General features: G+C 51.0%; 1 protein-coding gene across 10 annotated transcripts in view; it reads right to left on the bottom strand.

The window, feature by feature from the left end:
- Positions 1-22,093, bottom strand: part of EML5 (EMAP like 5) — a 153,488-nt gene that overhangs the window by 47,059 nt on the left and 84,336 nt on the right. The window lies entirely within an intron of this gene.

Genomic DNA, 22,093 nt, shown 5'->3' with positions numbered 1-22,093 from the left:
GATGTAAAGTCATCCCTATTAAAAAAAAATGCTTTCGAATTTTAAAAAACAGGGCACTTATTAGTTGAAGCTAGCAAAATCAGTCTGTACGTGTCTCAAAACCACAGATGAAGAAACAATGTCACCATCGTTAATTTTTTAAAGTAAGGGTTGCTGCTGCACAGGCAAGCACACAAACGTGGGCGCACCCTGACAGCAAGAGACGGGCGGGCGGGGTGGACACCGGAGACTTTCGGTATCTCACATAACATCTGGAAAAGGGAGGGGTGGGTATGGCTCTTACAGACGGAAAGTTATAGAATGAATAAAGAACAAGCAGTCAATCATCAAGCATATAATGGAGAAATCTAGGATATGATTTCTGAGCTTTAAGAGTCAAGAGATGGCGACCTGGAGCAGGGGGGCAGCAACAGAGGCGGAGAGAAACGGGCAGCTTCGGGAAGGTTTTGGAGATAGAGCTGGCAGGACTGGGATGAACTGGGAATGGACTAAGAGTAAAAGAGAAAAGTCAAAGCTACATTTGTTTGAATGGTGACACCATTCGCCGAGACGGGAAACACTTGGGCGGGGTACAGGTGTTCGGTTTCGTATCCGTTCAGTTAAGGATGCCTATGAAACATTCCGGTGAGACAGACAGAGCCACTTTGAACATGAACACTTCCCTGGCGCTCCGGGGAGAAGATGCTAGGAATAGAAATATGGGCGGGAGGAGCACACAGACAGCAGGGACAGCCAAGAAACCAGATAGAGCTTGTTATTAATTTACTGCCTCTCAGCTCCAAATCCACCCTTTTCCTGCTCTGTACCACGGGAGCTGGGCCCTGCGGACATGTCCTTGGCCAGCTGACTCGATTCTGGCCAGCAGAAGGTGCTCCAGGGCCCCCACAGGGCAAGAGCAGAAGGAAGGGACTTTCCGGGGTGCCGACAGGGAGCTTCGCGGCGGCCACAGCAGACCGGCCCTCTGGCTCGTGTCTTCCTCACTTTCCCACCCCGGGTTGCGTGTTCCCGTAGCACCCTCACCCCCGAAGGGCAGGGACCATCTTCCAAGCTCACTCTTGGACTGCTGGGCACCAGCCCTACACGCAGGTGGCAGCTGCTCCTCCGTGCCCCTCGAGGGTCCTCTCTACCCCAGTTAGCAGTCAGCCAGCCTTCAGTAGCCAGCACTCCATACTGAGTTTTCTCTGGTCAGTGACGCGCAGTTTCTCCTCCTGACGGACAGAACTGGAACTGACGCGGTCACAGGGGCCAGCCCATTAAAGACAGGGTTTCTGGCGTTGGTTTAGCCACGCCTTTGGGCTGGCGCACAGGGCTAAGCCGCTGCTGGCGGAAACGGGAGGCTGGCAATGCGAGGTGCGCACGGGCGTAGCGGCGGACCAGCGGTATCCTCGGGCGACGACGGTCCGTCTCTACTGAAGTCAGTGCCCTGGGAACCAACAGGCCGTGTGAGGGAGGAAAGCTGAAGCCCAGAGTGGCGCTCTGTTCCCATCTGAGGCCGTGAGGTCGACGCAAGCACACATGGCGGAAGGCAGCGTGTCCGCGGAAGGCTCAAGGATGTGGCCCCGCTGGAGCTTTCTGTAGGTCGGGACCCAGAACGCACATGGTGCGGCCTCACGTCTCAGAAAGGGCAAGAGACCAACGCGAAAGCAGCGATGGCCGCAAAGGCTGCGCCGTGCAGCCGCGTGCACGGACCCTTCCCAGAAAGGAGCAGTGGGCTCGTCCTTCCCCTCAGCACGAGTCACGGGCTGGGCAGAGAGAAAATCCAGGCAAATCTAAAAACATCTCTGACAGGGCTGACACTGCCAGAAGTGACACACAAAATTTAACTATGTCAGTTGAAAATTTACATTAAAATTTTTTATTTATTTATTTTCGAGAGAGAGAGAGAGAGAGAGAGAGATAGTGTGACATTCGAATAAAAGCTATAAAATATATTAATAGGCTTTAGAAATAACTTCAAAGGAACTAGTCCAGTAAACAGGTGAGCCCAGACTCCCAGGATGGCTAGGAGCTGAAGAGTCCTTGAGATAGAGAAGTCGTTAGACTCCCAGAATGGTTAGGAGCTAAGGAGTCCTTGAGATAAGGAAGTCACAAGAACTCCTAAGACAGTAAATGTAACCACATCCTAGGGGATAAATAGGGATATTTCCAGTTGGGGCTTTCAACTGTATGACTGGTTACTAAGGCACGTGACTAGAATTTAATTTGGGGAAGCCAATTGCTAAATGCCAAATTTGCTTCTGTATGAACTGCTTGCTTGCTATGCTATAAGAACCCCTAGACTGTAGGCGCTCGGTGTGGCTCTTGTGACTACCACTTGAGTTCACCCCTGCGCAGGTTTGTTTTGTTTTGCTTTGTTTTCTTTTTCTCTTGGCCATAAAACTTTGTCTGAAACTCTCCAAACGTCTCCAGTGTTTGTTTTACCCGGCGAGTGCAACATTTTATGGGGGCTCGCCCGGGAATTTTGGCTGGGGACAGGCGGAACAGCTCGAGCTGGTGAGTATTTTGTTGTGAAATTCCCTTGTTTCTGTAATCTGTCTGGCTCCGGAGCATTTGCAGTCTGTGGTGGCAGACAGGACGCTGTCAGAGACCCACCCAGACACTCGGGCCAAAGGGCAGGATGCTGCCGGCCGAGGTTTCTGTTTCTGTCTGAAATCGATTGATCATTTTGAAGTAGTGAGCTCACTCGCGCCGTGCCGCGCTGCTGTCTGGTTGTTTGTTTAGCCTGACTGACTGTGTAGGAAATTTTGTGTATTGCCCTCCTGGGATTTGCTGCACTGTTGTGTTTGGTGTTAATTTGTTTGCCAGTACAGTGTGATCAACGCTCATCCATCTGGATCACCCTGCTTATAGGGTAGGGAATCCTGTGTGTTGTCTTTGTAGGACTAGAAGCATACCTGGCTGAGAAGAACAAGTACCGCGAGATGGGACAGCAAGAATCTACTCTTAGCCCTGGCCGGTTGGCTCAGCGGTAGAGCGTCGGCCTAGCGTGCGGAGGACCCGGGTTCGATTCCCGGCCAGGGCACATAGGAGAAGCGCCCATTTGCTTCTCCACCCCTCCGCCGCGCCTTCCTCTCTGTCTCTCTCTTCCCCTCCCGCAGCCAAGGCTCCATTGGAGCAAAAGATGGCCCGGGCGCTGGGGATGGCTCTGTGGCCTCTGCCCCAGGCGCTAGAGTGGCTCTGGTTGCAATATGGCGACGCCCAGGATGGGCAGAGCATCGCCCCCTGGTGGGCAGAGCGTCGCCCCCTGGTGGGCGTGCCGGGTGGATCCCGGTCGGGCGCATGCGGGAGTCTGTCTGACTGTCTCTCCCTGTTTCCAGCTTCAGAAAAATGAAGAAAAAAAAAAAAAAAAAAAAAAAAAAAGAATCTACTCTTAAATCCCCTCTTGATTGCATTTTAAGTAACTTCTCTGATTTTCAGAAGAGAGCTCAGGGTTATGAGGGACCTCCACCCGATCGAGAAACTCTCCGGACCTTAAGCCAAGTGGAGTGGCCATCTCTTAAGGTTGGATGGCCATCTGAAGGAACCTTTGATCTGCCCATAGTTTTTGCAGTAAGAGCCATTATATATCAGGTGCCTCACCCAGACCAATATGTGTATATAGATGTTTGGATAAATATAGCTACAGACAAACCTGGGTACATTAAGAGGTGCATAAAAGCAAATCAAAAGGTTAAGAAAGCTATTTGTGTGAGCGCAGCGGACATTAAGCCTCGCCCTCCCTCCGCTCCACTTGCACCTAAAAGAGAGCCTCCCAAATCGTATCCGGTCCTTTCTGATGTTACTGAGGATATAGTAGACCCTGTAAATTATCCTCCTCCTCATCAGAAGCCCAGGGAGCCAGATTCAACTGTGCCCGAGAATGTCCAGAGTCCTCCCCACACCCGGGGGGGGGACCCCTTATGCTCAACCTTCCTTTGCTGGGGGTGCCCCAATGTTACCTCTTAGGGAGGTGCTGCCCCCACTAGACGAAGAACCACATGCACCGTCCCGAATGATTTATATTCCTTTTTCTACTAGTGACCTTTATAATTGGAAACATCAGACCCCGTCGTTTTCAGAAAAACCTCAGGGGTTAATTTCTTTGCTTGAGACTGTTTTCAGGACCCATCAACCAACTTGGGATGATTGTCAGCAGCTTTTGCACACCCTGTTCACAACGGAAGAAAGAATCCGCATCAGCCAAGAAGCTGAAAAAGTATTTAGGGAAAAGGTCCTGGCCGGTTGGCTCAGCGGTAGAGCGTCGGCCTAGCGTGCGGAGGACCCGGGTTCGATTCCCGGCCAGGGCACATAGGAGAAGCGCCCATTTGCTTCTCCACCCCTCCGCCGCGCCTTCCTCTCTGTCTCTCTCTTCCCCTCCCGCAGCCAAGGCTCCATTGGAGCAAAGATGGCCCGGGCGCTGGAGATGGCTCTGTGGCCTCTGCCCCAGGCGCTAGAGTGGCTCTGGTCGCAACATGGCGACACCCAGGAGGGTCGCAACATGGCGACGCCCAGGATGGGCAGAGCATCGCCCCCTGGTGGGCAGAGCGTTGCCCCCTGGTGGGCGTGCCGGGTGGATCCCGGTCGGGCGCATGCGGGAGTCTGTCTGACTGTCTCTCCCTGTTTCCAGCTTCAGAAAAATGCAAAAAAAAAAAAAAAAAAAAAAAAGGGGGGGGCACTGAAAGGGAACTAGAGAGGACGTTCCCCAGGAGCCCCCCCAGTTGGGATCCAAACAATGTCAGGGATAGGGAATCGCTTACCCAATATCGCCAGGCTCTATTAAGGGGAATAAGGGCAGCTGCTAAGAAACCAACCAACTTTAGTAAGGTAGGTGAGGTAACTCAGGGAAAGAATGAGTCCCCTGCTGCATATTTAGAGCGGCTAATGGAGGCCTACCGGGTTTATACCCCTATTGATCCTGAGGCAAAGAAAAATCGCAGGCTAATAAACATAACCTTCGTCACTCAGGCAGCCCCAGACATTAGAAAGAAGCTCCAGAAAATAAAAAAATTTAAGAAAAAAAAAATTATTAAAAATAGCACAGCCTGACCTGTGGTGGCGCAGTGGATAAAGCGTCGACCTGGAAATGCTGAGGTCGCCGGTTCAAAACCCTGGGCTTGCCTGGTCAAGGAGCATGTGGGAGTTGATGCTTCCAGCTCCTCCCCCCTGTCTCTCTCTCCTCTCTCTCTCTCTCTCTCTCCTCTCTAAAGTGAATAAATAAAAGTAAAAAAAAAAAAAAAAAAAAAAAAAAAAAAAAAAAAAAATAGCACAAAAAGTCTATGTCAATCGTGATGACCCTGAGTTAGGGAAAGCAGCTGTAAAACTACTCTTGGCACAGCAATCAAAAGGACCAAAAGGGAAACAGCAGCCCTTTAAGGGAAAGAAGGGAACTTTCCCGCAGAAGCAACTAGATAAAGACCAGTGTGCTTATTGCAAAGAGAAAGGTCATTGGAAGAAGGATTGCCCTAAGCTACAGGCCGTAAATCAGGAACAAAGCTCACAAGTCTTGCTCCAATTAGATTGACGGGGCCAAGGCTCCATTTCTGTTGGCCCCCAGGAGCCTATGGTCACACTGTCAATTGAGGAGAAACCAACTACCTTCCTAGTTGACACGGGGGCCACTTATTCCGTCCTAAAGAGACCACTTGGGACATTACAAAAGGAATCCACAAAGGTAATAGGGGTCACTGGCAAAGCTGTCTCATATCCTCGAGCCACTGCTCGGATTACAGACCTGGCGCGAGGGACTATTACTCATTCATTCCTGATTATTCCAGACTGCCCTTACCCGCTGTTGGGACGAGATTTGTTGCCAAAATTTCAAGCAACAATAACCTTCAACCAGGAGGAGAATGCAGAAGGCAAGGTATTAGTGACTGTGCCAATATCAGAAGAATACCTGATTGCCTCCCTCCCGGAAGGTAAGAGCGGGTTTACGGGCATCCCCGAGGAAGTAAAGCAACAGGTTCCTGGAGTTTGGGCAGAGAATAATCCTCCGGGATTGGCAGTACATCAGCCGCCTGTAGTAGTGCTGTTGCGGAGTGATGCCAGCCCAGTACGCATCAGACAGTATCCTGTACCTGCTCGGGCTAAACAGGGTATAGCACAGCACTTGAGGCGCTTATTAGAAGCCGGGATTCTCCGGGAATGCCAATCTGCCTGGAACACTCCTCTACTGCCAGTACAAAAACCTGGAACTCAGGACTATCGCCCAGTGCAGGACCTGCGTGAAGTGAATGCTCGGGTAGAGACCATACATCCTACTGTGCCAAACCCCTATACCCTATTAAGTTCATTGCCACCAACGCATGTTTTCTATTCAGTATTAGATTTGAAAGATGCCTTCTTTTGCATTCCATTAGCAAAGCAAAGTCAGGAAATGTTTGCCTTTGAGTAGAATAATCCTGAGAATGGACTTTCAGGCCAATACACTTGGACCAGACTCCCTCAGGGTTTTAAGAATTCACCAACCATATTTAATGAGGCTTTGTGCAAAGACTTACAGGAGTTTCGAGCCGGCCACTCTTCAATTGTGCTGCTGCAGTATGTGGACGATCTTATCGCAGCCCCAAACCAGGAGAGTTGCCAAGAAGCTACATTGGAACTACTCCAAGAACTGCAACGGACGGGCTATCGAGTATCTGCTAAGAAGGCCCAAATTGTCACCCAAACCGTGAGTTACTTGGGGTATGACTTGAGGGGAGGACAACGTAGCTTGTCTAGCCAAAGAATTCAGACTATACTACAGATTCCTGAGCCTGTAAGTAAGAGGCAAGTACGAGAATTTTTAGGTGCCGTGGGATATTGCAGACTTTGGATACTAGAATTTGCAGAGCTGGCCAAACCTTTGCATGAGTTAACACGGGGAAAAGAGGAACAATTTGTATGGACAGAGGAGGCACGAGAGTCTTTTCAAAAACTTAAGGAGGCCCTAGTTGCAGCCCCGGCATTAACCCTGCCAGACTTGTCTAAGTCTTTTCAACTATTTGTGACTGAGAAGAAGGGCATTGCTCTAGGGGTCCTCTGTCAAGAATTGGGACCTTGGAAGAGACCAATAGCCTATCTGTCCAGAAGACTAGATCCCGTGTCATCAGGATGGCCCAATTGTTTGAGAGCACTTGCTGCTACCTCCATCCTTGTTAAGGAGGCCAGTAAACTGACTCTGGGTCAAGACATTCAGGTCATTGGAGAGCACTATTTAGAACAAGTGCTACGGGCTCCACCGGATAGGTGGATCTCAAATGCCCGACTAACACAGTACCAGGCACAGTTACTGAACCCCCCCCCGCAATACAATTTTTGAAAACAATGGCCTTAAATCCTGCTACATTGCTCCCGTTGCCAGACCCATCGGTGATCCATGACTGTAGACAAATATTAGATACCATTACAGGAGCCAGACCAGATCTACGGGATCAGGCCTATGAGAAGGCAGATTTAACTCTGTTTACAGATGGAAGTAGCTATGTTCGGGATGGGCAAAGGTATGCTGGAACTGCGGTGACCACTCAAGACTCTGTGTTATGGAAAAAGGCACTGCCTAAAGGCACATCTGCACAATGGGCTGAGCTTATCGGACTCACACAGGCCCTTAGAATTGCTGAAGGGAAAAGTGCCAACATCTATACAGACAGTAGATATGCCTTTGCCACGGCCCATGTACATGGCGCCATTTACCGGGAGCGTGGGTTACTAACTACTACAGGAAAAGAAATTAAAAATAAGGATGAGATTTTAGCTCTATTAAAAGCCATTTGATTGCCTAAAAAGGTGGCAATAATACATTGCAAAGGACATCAAAAGGGGGATTCCCCTATAGTAAAAGGAAACCACTCTGCTGATCGAGCGGCACGGAATGCAGCAGAAGAGGAGGAACACACTAACCAACTGCTACTCATCCCACCCCCTACTTTACAAATAGAACCAAGGTATGAGCCAAAGGAAGAAGAGAAAGGTAAGCAACTAGGGGGTAAGAAAAGTAAACAGGAATGAATAGAATTACCAGACAGCAGAATATACCTACCACAAGGAGTGTTAAGACAAATAATTCAAGAAATACATAGCAGCTCCCACTTAGGACAACAAAAACTAGAACATCTAGTAAAAAAATATTATGAAAAAGCAAAAATCAGAGATGTCATACACTCTGTTGTGTCTAGGTGTCAGGCCTGCGCCAAAGTAAATGCTGTCAATAAGAAATTACCTCCTCTCATCAGGCACCGAGGAAAAGCTCCTGGAGAACTATGGGAAGTGGACTTTACCGAGATGACTCCAGGGAAATTAGGCTACAAATATTTGCTTGTTCTAATAGACACCTTTACTGGATGGACTGAGGCTTTTCCTACAAAAGGAGAAACTGCTTCAACAGTATGTAAAATACTTTTAAGAGAAATCATTCCACGATATGGCATTCCCATTGCTGTAGGGTCAGATAATGGACCTGCTTTTGTGTCCAAAATATCACAGGAATTGGCAAAAAGATTAGGGGTCAATTAGAAATTACATTGCATTTATCGGCCTCAAAGTTCAGGGCAAGTCGAGAGAATGAATAAGACCCTTAAAGAAACTATAATTAAATTAAGAAAGAAGACTAGCAAAAATTGGGTAGAGCTACTCCCTTTTGCATTATATAGGGTTCGAAATACACCTTATACAGGAAAATGGACTCCTTATGAGCTAATGTATGGGCAACCAACTCCTTTGGTTCCACAAATAACAAGGGAAGAAATTGAGGATTCTAATCAAAGTTTTCTAAAGTCCTTACAGGCATTACAACTGATACGTGCAGAAGTACGGGCGCTTAGAGACCAGCAGAAGGACCAACTCAAAGGACTTCCACTGCCAACTCCACCGGAGCCAGGACAATGGGTATGGATTCTTAACCACCGTCGCGGGAACCTTGACGCTCGGTGGCAAGGACCATTCCAGGTACTGTTCAGCACGCCCACAGCTGTGAGAATAGCTGAAAAACCTTACTGGATTCATCTATCACATGTAAAGTTAGCTCAAGAACCGAGCTTGAAGGAAGCCAAATGGAGAGTCAAAGCGGATCCCCACAATCCCTTAAAAGTGCGGTTCTTACCCGAATCGTAGCAACAGTTTTCTTTTGTATGTTATCCAGTATTAAACCAGTACCTGCTTTCCAGGAAACCCTGAATCATCCAGAGAATTTATGGGTGGCTTTAGCACGCACCTAAATGTCTCATCGTTTTGCCTTGAACAGGATAGTCATACTCATTTCATGCTAGGAAAATGTCTACGCCCGGTATGTAAACCGGCAGCTGACATAAGGAATTTAACTTTCTTCTCCAGTATCCCTAATAAGACTGTAACTTATCTAGATTTAGCAAACTGGGGAAAAGCTTCTTATCAGTTGCCAAGCCATGCATTACAGATTCATACCCTTCCATTTATGGCTATATTACCCTGCCTACTGGATGGTTCTTTACCTGTAACTCTATGACATATAATTATATTCCCCCTAATCTTACTGACACCACTTGTTGTTTATCTAGAATTGCTACTTTCTTACCTAACAAGAATGATTTGTTACTTCTTGAGCATAATACCACTCTTCCCAGTAGGCGTGCTGCCTCCATCCCTGTAGGACCTGAATGTCATGATGAAGTACGATTGTTGTCAGAAGCTGAAGGATATGCCATAATTTTAAGTATTGTAGGAAATCTAGTATGGGGTGCTTACAATCATAGACAAATCCAGCATTTAGCTTGTAACTTAGCTAAAAGCATCAACGAAACGTCTCAAGCATTGACTCTTTTTAATAATGAACAGCAGCAATTACATCAAGCTATTTTAGATAATCGGGCGGCTATTAATTATCTATTATTATTTCACCACCAGGGTTGTGAAAAAATAAAAGAAATGTGTTGTTTTAATTTAACTAATAACAGCAATGAAATCCAGAATAAAATAAATAAAATAAAACAGTTAGCAGAGCACATTCAGCAAAATAATGACAATTTAGATTGGTTCACCTCTATATTCAAACTGTCACCTTGGCTAACTACATTAATAACTACACTAGCAGGACCATTGTTAGTACTGTTATTGGCCCTCACTATTGGACCCGTAATCCTTAACAAGTTATTTGCTTTTATTAAGGAAAGAATAAAAACAGTTAAAATAATAATTTTATCTCAGCCGTACCAACGCCTTAGTGCAGCTGAAGAATCTCCGTTATAGTTAAGGATTTAACTAGGACAAAGAAGAGGAGGAAATGTGACATTCGAATAAAAGCTATAAAATATATTAATAGGCTTTAGAAATAACTTCAAAGGAACTAGTCCAGTAAACAGGTGAGCCCAGACTCCCAGGATGGCTAGGAGCTGAAGAGTCCTTGAGATAGAGAAGTCGTTAGACTCCCAGAATGGTTAGGAGCTAAGGAGTCCTTGAGATAAGGAAGTCACAAGAACTCCTAAGACAGTAAATGTAACCACATCCTAGGGGATAAATAGGGATATTTCCAGCTGGGGCTTTCAACTGTATGACTGGTTACTAAGGCACGTGACTAGAATTTAATTTGGGGAAGCCAATTGCTAAATGCCAAATTTGCTTCTGTATGAACTGCTTGCTTGCTATGCTATAAGAACCCCTAGACTGTAGGCGCTTGGTGTGGCTCTTGTGACTACCACTTGAGTTCACCCCTGCGCAGGTTTGTTTTGTTTTGCTTTGTTTTCTTTTTCTCTTGGCCATAAAACTTTGTCTGAAACTCTCCAAACGTCTCCAGTGTTTGTTTTACCCGGCGAGTGCAACAATAGGAACACCGATCTGTTCCTGTATGTGCCCTGAGCAGGAATCGAACTGGCAACATCTGCACGTTGGGACGAAGCTCTAACCAGCTGAGCTGTCCCGGCAGGGCAAGATACAAGTGAGGACCGCAGCCCCCCGGGTTTCTCACGCGAAAGTCAGGGTCCTGACTGGGAAGAGCGGGGACGCAAACACTTGCAATGGGAATGTCTGACGGAAATCCGGCAAAACTGAGAACCCTGGGCTTAAATGTGTGTTTTTTTAAAAATTTTATTTAGCAAGTTAAATTTAATGGGGACACTGATCAACAGGAGTACCTAGGCTTCAGGTAAACAGAACGTAGTGTGGTTCTGAGTCTCACTGGCCGGTGGAAACAGCCCGCTCTCCTGTCCTCGAGGAGACGGACTCGGAGGCAGCACTGTGGCACCGGACCCTCAGCCCCCGGAGTCCATCGCCGCCATCCCTCCGTGCCCCTCGGCCCCCAGCTCGGGTCCAAGCGCAGCACGCTCTCCTGTCCACGAGGAGACGGACTCGGAGGCAGCACCGTGGCACGTGGCACTGGACCCTCAGCCCCCGGAGTCCAGCGCTGCCATCCCTCCGTGCTCCTTGGTCCCCAGCTCGGGTCCAAGCGCAGCACGCTCTCCTGTCCACGAGGAGACGGACTCGGAGGCAGCACCGTGGCACGTGGCACTGGACCCTCAGCCCCCGGAGTCCAGCGCTGCCATCCCTCCGTGCTCCTTGGTCCCCAGCTCGGGGCCAAGCACAGCATGCTCTCCTGTCCATGAGGAGACGGACTCAGAGGCAGCACCGTGGCACGTGGCACCGGACCCTCAGCCCCCGGAGTCCAGCGCTGCCATCCCTCCATGCCCCTTGGTCCCCAGCTTGGGGCCAAGCGCAGCATGCTCTAGCGCGAGGCTGGAAGACTTTTCCATACAGGCCCAGAGAGCAAACGCTTTCAGCTCTGTGGGCCACATGGTTCCGGTCACAGTTACTCAGACCTAGGCCACACGTGAACGAACGGGCAGGGCCGTGCGTCAACAGAACTTCATTTACAAAGTCGGGGTGCACTGGACTTCATCCACGGGCTGACACCTGAGACAGAGGCAGGACTCCAAGGGCTTAGGGTGGTAAGAATGTTAAAGCAGATTTTTCATATGTAACCTGCAACCCCACCCACTACCTACCTCCCCCCAAAATCTAGGAAATAGTCCCTTCCTGAAGACACTGAGACGCACGTTCGCTAAGGGCAGCCCCTGCATCTCTGAAAGCCCTGTGACCGTCCTTCTCAGTGGGTCAGCAGTGGGGGAGGTTACCATTAACACGGGCTCCCCGACCCAACTGGGAGAGTCCTGGAGATGCAGAGGCCAGAGGCATGGCCTGCCCAGCAGACACGCGGTGTGCTCTTCTCAGCAGAAAGGCAGCGGGGACGGGCTGCTCATCACAGAGTTTGGGCCTGCGTGGTCTGCTGGGGACTCATTTATCACGGTGCTTCCAGAAATGAAAATGGTGAGCAGGCTACTCGATTAGATTAGTGTTTGGTCTATATAATGGAAAAAACTCCAACAAGGCGGCTAAAACTGACTTAAATCTGGAGATTCCGAATCCCAGACTCCCAGCCAGGTTTCAGACCTAAGCCAGTTCACACACTCAGCCCCTGACCGGGAGGCCCAGCCTGCGGCCCCGTGAGGGAAGGACCCTGTAGCATGGCCACAGGAACGTACTGTAAATTTTCTCCAAACATCTGTGGCCACTTATTAGAATGACTGGGACTGAGAAAAGGAAATACCCACACTTTCAGGAACCACGAGACACAGCTCTGAAGGGACAGGAACTCTCGAGAACACACGGTGCTGCTGTTGTATGCCAGCAGAGGGGGCCTCCCGGGCTCAGGCGGCGGAGGAAGCTCCAGCCCAGTTTGAAGCACAGCAGACCCCACCCAACTGCTGATCTGAATAGATATACTAGGCAACTGGTAGCGCCCTCCACTGCCCTGTGACCCATGGGGTGAGGTCATTATGGCAGGAGGAACTAAGTGAAATCCATGGAAATCCCTCTCTCTACCAAGACAATGAACCAGACACAGCTGTAAGCCTGAGAGCCGCGAAGCCAGGGACACCACCACTGACGTGGAGCAGCAGGCCTGAGGACACCTGTCACGTCATCTTCAACGCGTGCCAGTCTGGTCTGTGCTAAAATCGGATGGACCTGAGAGTGGAACCACAGATACGTGGATTCAGGCAGTGACTCTACTGAAGCTGCTCCTCCAGACGTGCTCGCCCAGCTCGGAACTGGGACACGTGAACACAGCCCTGCACAGTTCTGCAGGCGGCCATCGCCCTTGGTGACGCCTTTTCTCCACGCCAGTTTGTGAGGACCACCGGAAGCAGTCGGCTTTTACCTGGCTTGTCTCTGTGTACACCTTCAAAGCCTTGCCTCAGGGCTATTTCAGCTCTCCTGTGCTTTGCCGTAGAATAGTCCATGGACATCCTGATTGTCTTGACATTCCACAGAACACCCCACAGTCCACTACATGGAGGACGCTATGTTGAATGGATCTGGGGAGCAGGAAGCGACAAGCACTTCAGAGGCTTCAGTATGACATAAGTCACTGAAGAAGGTGGCAGATGACCCGTACAAAAACTCAGGGGCCTGCCCCCGGGCCGAAGGTTCCGGGGATCCAATGATCTGGAGTATGTCAAGACAGTCCTCCAAAGTGTGAGTCAGGGGCCGCACACCACACCCAGCCCATCACCTACCACCAGCAAAGGAGCAAAATGCTTGGGAGGCCTTTCTGGAAGCAGCATAAACCACATCCAGTGAGCTGCCCCTACCCACTTATCAGGTGACTTGAAGGCTTCCCGCTTCCGGTGGGCCCGGAACAAGAAGAGGCAGGCTGGTTTTCCACTCGGGCCGTGTGGCCGAGCAGGTCCAACAATTCTCAAAGCGCTTGGGGCAGACGGGTGTGTGGGGAGCCTCGGGGAAGCCACCAGAGGAGACCCATGTCGCAGAGCTCCCGGATTTGACAGAAAAGCCACGCCCTCCTTCACAAATGACTGGTTTCTTCCTGGGACGCAGCTTCTGGTTTGCAACTAGGTCCCGTGAGAGAGTAAATGCCTAGCCACGGGGGTCAGGTGACTATGTGTCCAGAGCTTCCTACCATGAACTGAGCTACCTGACCAACCTCACCACAGACTGCGCGTGCACAACGGCACGCAGGCAAGTGGAAGCGGTACATAAGAGAGCAGCGTGGACAGGTCTGGAAGGGACAAGCACTGGGCTCAGAACCCCTCCACAGTTCCCGCTGCAATGCCTCCTCCCTCCACCTGTCCCCACGGCTCACAGGTGTTCCTTGTGCCCAGCTGGAGGAAGAGAATGTGAGCCAGATTACAGATGTTTCCACACAGTCCGTTCGTCCCCAGCTGAGAGCGTTACAGCTGCACACAGGACGACCCTGGAAGGCTGGGGTCAGGTAAACCCCCAGTGGGCAGCCCTTCAGCAGTACTTCGGTTTTCCACTCTTACAGTAAGAAACGACCAGATGGACACATTTACACGGATGCACTCAGCATTCAGATGGACAAAATGACATGCTCTGTGGATATTAAGCAGCCTCTCTCCCCAGAGAGCTGGCACTTTCTCGGCGGGCCCATGGTGGCAAGAATGGAGTCTGTGCTTGGGTTCAAAACAGGGACTTCTCCTTACCAAGGCTGACCTTGCTACCACTGCGTCTGAGTATCTAATCGGCTCCCAGGAGAGACGCACTGAATCTCTGGGATGGCACCGTTCCCCAGGGGACCAGCCTGATGCACGCTCCGTGACCTCTTCCATCACGGAGGGACCCAGAGGTGTGCTCACTGGATTTCCCTCCCTGCCCATCTGCTTCCGCTGGCACCGCCACCATGCTTCTGATCAAGGGGCTCATCTCACAGCACAGAACGGGCAGCCTCGGGCTCATATCCGTGGAGTCAGGTCCTGCCACATGCCTCCGTAACTCAGAGAGGCTGCTGCGAGAACAAGGTACCAGCTTACTGAAAACTCACGTGCGGCACTGCCTGGGGAACAACACCCTCCAAGACGGGGCCTCTGTCCTCAGGATGCGGCTCGCTGCATATAGGGCCACCTCCTCACACCCAGCACACAGGGGCCTCTGAACCACGAGGGGGCGTGGCCCTACAGTGATATATAATAACCAATCTGCACAGTTTTGTTTTGCATCCTGGCAACTCAGCTTTGTTAATTTGGTTTTAACTCCTGAAAGAAGGAGAAATGCTTTCACCAGGGGACACAATGTTTCCACTGAACTGGAAGATGAGACTGCTGTGCTGGACAACTTATACCACTGAACCAACAGGCAAAGAAAGGGGCTGCTACTCTTCTGAATGGAGCACCGACCCTGATTACAAAGGGGAAGCTGAGTTACTGCTCCACAATGAGGGCGTAGGGGGCCATATCTGGAACCCAGGGGATGCACCAGGATGCCTCCCATGGCCAGTGATAAAGCTAATGGAAAACAACAGCAACAAGAACAATAACCCAGCGAGATACTGAGATTCCATATCATTCAGTAGTGAAGGTCTGGCTCACCCCACCAGCTAAACAACTCTAACCACCAAAGTTCCGGCTAGGAGCAAAGAAAACCCGGAAGCAAGAGGAAGCAATGAAAGAGGAAAGTCACAGATAACCACCACAATCTAGAACCAGTTAGAGAAACAGGGACTACACAGACATGCTTGTTCCATGTACATATAAATCAGTTACTTCTCTCTCATTCTTTTCCTTAATAGTTATATGAGTTTGTTGGAAGTTAACTTTCCAATTAGTCTTAAGGTAACAATATTTAGAGAGACTGGGACTGAATTTGAGAGTAATTAACATACTCAGCAATGGATACACTGACTGTCGGGACTGCTTATCTTCTCTCTTTCAGGAGAGGGTGAGGACTCCTCCCTTGTACCCAGGGCAGCTCCATCTCATTCAGTAGAAAGTTTTGGTAGAACATCAGCTAAGGTTACTTCTGTGATGCTACTGAATTTCAAATGTGTGTATAAAAGATGCATACAGATGCCGATTAGACGAAGAGATAGTTTGTGCCAGTTATTAATTTATTGCCTCAGTTCCAAATCTACCATTCTTTGGGCCCTGTGGACTTTTTCTTTTGCCAGTGGAATGATGCTGTTTGTCCAATCGAGGGTGCTAGCGAGACACTACAAGTCCACAGCAGGAGAAAGGGGCTGTACTTCCCTCTTCTAGTGTTCGATCTTACCTGAAGAGCCAGGGCACTGGTATGCAGGGGTCCTGGCCGCATTCCTGTTAGCCCCTACTGAGGCCTCTAGCAAGCTTCCCCACCATCACAGTAATGGCCCTAACGCTCCTGCCATGATTAGCGGGCTCCAGCAAGATGCTCTGCCCAGACAACAGCCTTGGGCCTGGGTTAAGTTTTTCTCCAAGCAGTGTTCCTGCCATTTGGCTCTGGCCTGGGCCTTCACGCGAGTTTTCCTTCCCCCAGTGACCATGCTCGCTGTCCACCAAAGCTGCAGCCTTAGGCAGGCTCTTGAGCTCACACAGACGGGGTGTTCGTGGGCAGCCGCACCCTTCCAAGCTGGGTCTCCCTCCCCAGTCCCTTCCTCCTCTGGTCACTCCCCCTCAGCTAACGAGGGCCAGTGTCCACTGTCCATTGTGCCTGTTTCTACAGCATTCTCAGTAGGTAGCCACCTTTTACTAGTTAACCATTCTTTTTATTAAATATTCCCAGATCAATGACTAGAATGGTCTATGTGTTAGGACTGGACAGTGACTGGTCTAGTCACCTAAAGTGTGAGTGTGCCTATGAGAAAAGGCAGGCCAGTGAGACCCCTGGGGCATTCCTGCAGGTAGAGAGCAGGGAGAAGAGGCAGAACCACCAGGGGAACAAGAAAGAAGCCAAAAGGTAGAGGGTGGGGTGAGGCCTCTGACATGCAGGTTTCTAGAGCCAAGTGAGGGAACTAGGTCAGAAAAGAAGACAAAGTCAATCACGCCAAAAACTAGCACAAGGTGACTCAGCGAGGACTGAGAGCTGACCGAGAGACTGGCGCAGGTCCAGTGGACCCACGGGGACAGGAGCCTCGCTGCAGTGGTCTGCGCAGCAACTGTCACATGACCACACAGACGTGAGCACCACCTGCTGTATTCGGAGGAGTTCCGCGGCCGTGGTGGGCAGAGAAACAGAATGGCAGTGAGACCAGTCACCAGCTGCACATTTCACTCAACCCTATTCAGCTGGCTGGTGCGGAATAGAGCAGGTGCAAAGGTGAGTTTAAGCAAAGATTAACATAGCAAGAATCCTTTCAAATGCACAGCCGAGCTCATTAAAAAGTAAAACAAACAAACAAACAAAAAAAACCCAAACCAACCAACTAAACAAATAAACAAACAAATCCCCAGGCATCAAATATAAAAAGGAGGCAGAAAAGAGTAATGAAATAAAGCCTCATGTGCACTGAGCACTGAAGAGCTAAGTCTTACACCTAGGCCTCCTGATAAAACTGGAATTTTTGAGGGGCTATGTATACATTCATTATCTTCACACAATACTGGTTTTCTTTGTTCTTTTTGGAGTTTTTTTTTTAATCAAGTGAGAGGTAGGGAGGCAGAGAGACAGACTCCAGCATTTGCCCCGACTGGGACACACCCGGCAACCCCCATCTGGGGCTGATGTTCTGCTCATCTGGGGCCGCTACTCAGTTGCTTGGCAAGCAAACTATTTTAGTGCCTGAGGCGAGGCCATGGAGCCATCCTCAGCGCCTGGTGCCAACTTGCTCATTCGAGCCATGGCTGCACGCGGAGGAGAGAAAAAAAAGGGAGGGAGGGGTAGAGAAACAGATGAGCGCTTCTCCTGTGTGCCCTGACCAGGAATCGAACCCAGGACTTCCACAAGCTGGGCCAACACTTTACTGCTGAGCCAACCAGTCAGGGCCCTTTTAGGGGTTCTTTCTAAAATTGAATTTATTCAGGTAACACTAGTTAACACAACTATACAGGTTTCCGGTGCACAATTCTACAACACATGATCTGTACGCTGTACTGTGTGTTCACCTCCCCAAGGCAAGTCTCTGTCCATCACCACATATAATACTGGTTTTCAAATTCTATGCTAGTTTTTTAAAGTCTATTATATTGATTTTAGAGAGAGGAAGGGAAAGAGAGGGAAAGAGAGAGGAAGAGAGGGAGAGAAACACTGATCTGTTGTTCCACTTGTTTATGTATTCATTGCATGATTCTTGTACGTGCCCTGACTTGGGGATCAAAAGCACAACACTCGTGTTATTGGGTCAGGGAAAATTCTACGTAAATTTTAAGTTCCAAACTATCAGTAGTGAAGGTATAATACCATTATTTCCAAATTTAAAAATATCCTCATACTTTTAATATTGAAACATCTGGAGTTATATACTATATTAAAATGTTTAATTCAACATGGGTTATATAAAGTATATTTTTTAATTTTCTTACTTCTCTCAGGTTTTATAAAGAAAAGTCAAACAAACAGCTTTGAGAATGATTCTCATACCAGTTCAAAGACTTGTAAAGTGTACTGTGAACACGCCTGGTTTCCTGGGCTGCCGTGCAAACCTACCACAGAGCTCACACTTCCGGAGGCTAGAAAACCAAAATCAAGGCGTTGGCAGCGCCGTTCCCCCTGAAAGCTCCAGGGCGGACTCCTCTCTTGGCCCTTCCTAGCTCTGGCAGCTGCCAGCCATCCCTGTGCTCCTTGGCTTACAGGTGCCTCACGGCTCCGTCTCCGCCTCTCATGGCAGCACATTCCCCTGCATGCCTGTGCCCTGCAGCTCATGCAGCCTGCTCATAGCACCAGTCACTGAGCTGAGAGCCCGTCCTAATCCAGACCTTATCTTACCTCGATTACATCTGCAAAGACTACTTCCAGCTGGGTCATATACAGGCACTGGGGGATAGGACTTCCACATATCTTTTGGGGCGACACAACTCAACCCAAATTAAACATAATAATAATTAGAATTTCTTCCCATAAATCACAAATCTAAAGACAAAGATGATTGGAAACGCTTTCTTTGAAACAAACATTAAAGCCTGCTATCAATAAAAAGGCAATAGTCCCTACAAAAAATAAATTTATTAAAAAAGATGTCCTGCAAGCTGTCAAACAACAGATAGTATCATAGAAAGATGACAGAGGACATCTGGAGCCAGGTTAGAGTTAACAGCCTTGCTCCTGACGGGCACCCTCCCCTGTCTCCTACAGATGTGCTCGGGAGCCGGGTTAGAGTTCACAGCCTTGCTCCTGACGGGCACCCTCCCCTGTCTCCTACAGATGTGCTCGGGGGCCGGGTTAGAGTTTACAGCCTTGCTCCTGACGGGCACCCTCCCCTGTCTCCTACAGATGTGCTCGGGGGCCGGGTTAGAGTTAACAACAGCCTTGCTCCTGATGGGCACCCTCCCCTGTCTCCTACAGATGTGCTCAGGAGCCGGGTTAGAGTTTACAGCCTTGCTCCTGACGGGCACCCTCCCCTGTCTCCTACAGATGTGTTCGGGAGCCGGGTTAGAGTTCACAGCCTTGCTCCTGACGGGCACCCTCCCCTGTCTCCTACAGATGTGCTCGGGAGCCGGGTTAGAGTTTACAGCCTTGCTCCTGACGGGCACCCTCCCCTGTCTCCTACAGATGTGCTCGGGGGCCGGGTTAGAGTTTACAGCCTTGCTCCTGACGGGCACCCTCCCCTGTCTCCTACAGATGTGTTCGGGAGCCGGGTTAGAGTTCACAGCCTTGCTCCTGACGGGCACCCTCTCCTGTCTCCTACAGATGTGCTCGGGGGCCGGGTTAGAGTTTACAGCCTTGCTCCTGACGGGCACCCTCCCCTGTCTCCTACAGATGTGTTCGGGAGCCGGGTTAGAGTTCACAGCCTTGCTCCTGACGGGCACCCTCCCCTGTCTCCTACAGATGTGCTCGGGGGCCGGGTTAGAGTTCACAGCCTTGCTCCTGACGGGCACCCTCCCCTGTCTCCTACAGATGTGCTCGGGGGCCGGGTTAGAGTTAACAACAGCCTTGCTCCTGATGGGCACCCTCCCCTGTCTCCTACAGATGTGTTCGGGAGCCGGGTTAGAGTTCACAGCCTTGCTCCTGACGGGCACCCTCCCCTGTCTCCTACAGATGTGCTCGGGGGCCGGGTTAGAGTTAACAACAGCCTTGCTCCTGATGGGCACCCTCCCCTGTCTCCTACAGATGTGCTCGGGAGCCGGGTTAGAGTTCACAGCCTTGCTCCTGACGGGCACCCTCCCCCGTCTCCTACAGATGTGCTCCGGAGCCGGGTTAGAGTTCACAGCCTTGCTCCTGATGGGCACCCTCCCCTGTCTCCTACAGATGTGCTCGGGGGCCGGGTTAGAGTTCACAGCCTTGCTCCTGACGGGCATCCTCCCCGTCTCCTACAGATGTGCTCGGGGGCCGGGTTAGAGTTCACAGCCTTGCTCCTGACGGGCACCCTCCCCTGTCTCCTACAGATGTGCTCGGGAGCCGGGTTAGAGTTCACAGCCTTGCTCCTGACGGGCACCCTCCCCTGTCTCCTACAGATGTGCTCGGGGGCCGGGTTAGAGTTCACAGCCTTGCTCCTGACGGGCACCCTCCCCTGTCTCCTACAGATGTGCTCGGGGGCCGGGTTAGAGTTCACAGCCTTGCTCCTGACGGGCACCCTCCCCTGTCTCCTACAGATGTGCTCGGGGGCCGGGTTAGAGTTAACAACAGCCTTGCTCCTGACGGGCACCCTCCCCTGTCTCCTACAGATGTGTTCGGGAGCCGGGTTAGAGTTCACAGCCTTGCTCCTGACGGGCACCCTCCCCCGTCTCCTACAGATGTGCTCCGGAGCCGGGTTAGAGTTAACAACAGCCTTGCTCCTGATGGGCACCCTCCCCTGTCTCCTACAGATGTGCTCGGGAGCCGGGTTAGAGTTCACAGCCTTGCTCCTGACGGGCACCCTCCCCCGTCTCCTACAGATGTGCTCCGGAGCCGGGTTAGAGTTCACAGCCTTGCTCCTGATGGGCACCCTCCCCTGTCTCCTACAGATGTGCTCGGGGGCCGGGTTAGAGTTCACAGCCTTGCTCCTGACGGGCACCCTCCCCTGTCTCCTACAGATGTGCTCGGGAGCCGGGTTAGAGTTCACAGCCTTGCTCCTGACGGGCACCCTCCCCTGTCTCCTACAGATGTGCTCGGGGGCCGGGTTAGAGTTCACAGCCTTGCTCCTGACGGGCACCCTCCCCTGTCTCCTACAGATGTGCTCGGGGGCCGGGTTAGAGTTCACAGCCTTGCTCATGACGGGCACCCTCCCCTGTCTCCTACAGATGTGCTCGGGGGCCGGGTTAGAGTTAACAACAGCCTTGCTCCTGACGGGCACCCTCCCCTGTCTCCTACAGATGTGCTCGGGAGCCGGGTTAGAGTTCACAGCCTTGCTCCTGACGGGCACCCTCCCCTGTCTCCTACAGATGTGCTCGGGGGCCGGGTTAGAGTTCACAGCCTTGCTCCTGACGGGCACCCTCCCCTGTCTCCTACAGATGTGCTCGGGGGCCGGGTTAGAGTTAACAACAGCCTTGCTCCTGATGGGCACCCTCCCCTGTCTCCTACAGATGTGCTCGGGAGCCGGGTTAGAGTTCACAGCCTTGCTCCTGACGGGCACCCTCCCCCGTCTCCTACAGATGTGCTCCGGAGCCGGGTTAGAGTTCACAGCCTTGCTCCTGATGGGCACCCTCCCCTGTCTCCTACAGATGTGCTCGGGAGCCGGGTTAGAGTTCACAGCCTTGCTCCTGACGGGCATCCTCCCCGTCTCCTACAGATGTGCTCGGGGGCCGGGTTAGAGTTCACAGCCTTGCTCCTGACGGGCACCTTCCCCTGTCTCCTACAGATGTGCTCGGGAGCCGGGTTAGAGTTCACAGCCTTGCTCCTGACGGGCACCCTCCCCTGTCTCCTACAGATGTGCTCGGGGGCCGGGTTAGAGTTCACAGCCTTGCTCCTGACGGGCACCCTCCCCTGTCTCCTACAGATGTGCTCGGGGGCCGGGTTAGAGTTCACAGCCTTGCTCCTGACGGGCACCCTCCCCTGTCTCCTACAGATGTGCTCGGGGGCCGGGTTAGAGTTAACAACAGCCTTGCTCCTGACGGGCACCCTCCCCCGTCTCCTACAGATGTGCTCGGGGGCCGGGTTAGAGTTAACAACAGCCTTGCTCCTGACGGGCACCCTCCCCCGTCTCCTACAGATGTGCTCGGGGGCCGGGTTAGAGTTAACAACAGCCTTGCTCCTGATGGGCACCCTCCCCCGTCTCCTACAGATGTGCTCCGGAGCCGGGTTAGAGTTAACA

The sequence above is a fragment of the Saccopteryx bilineata genome, chromosome 4 (genome assembly GCF_036850765.1).
Source record: "Saccopteryx bilineata isolate mSacBil1 chromosome 4, mSacBil1_pri_phased_curated, whole genome shotgun sequence".
In the NCBI taxonomy this organism is placed as follows: Eukaryota; Metazoa; Chordata; class Mammalia; order Chiroptera; family Emballonuridae; genus Saccopteryx; species Saccopteryx bilineata.
This window is presented reverse-complemented; position numbering and strand designations above follow the sequence as displayed.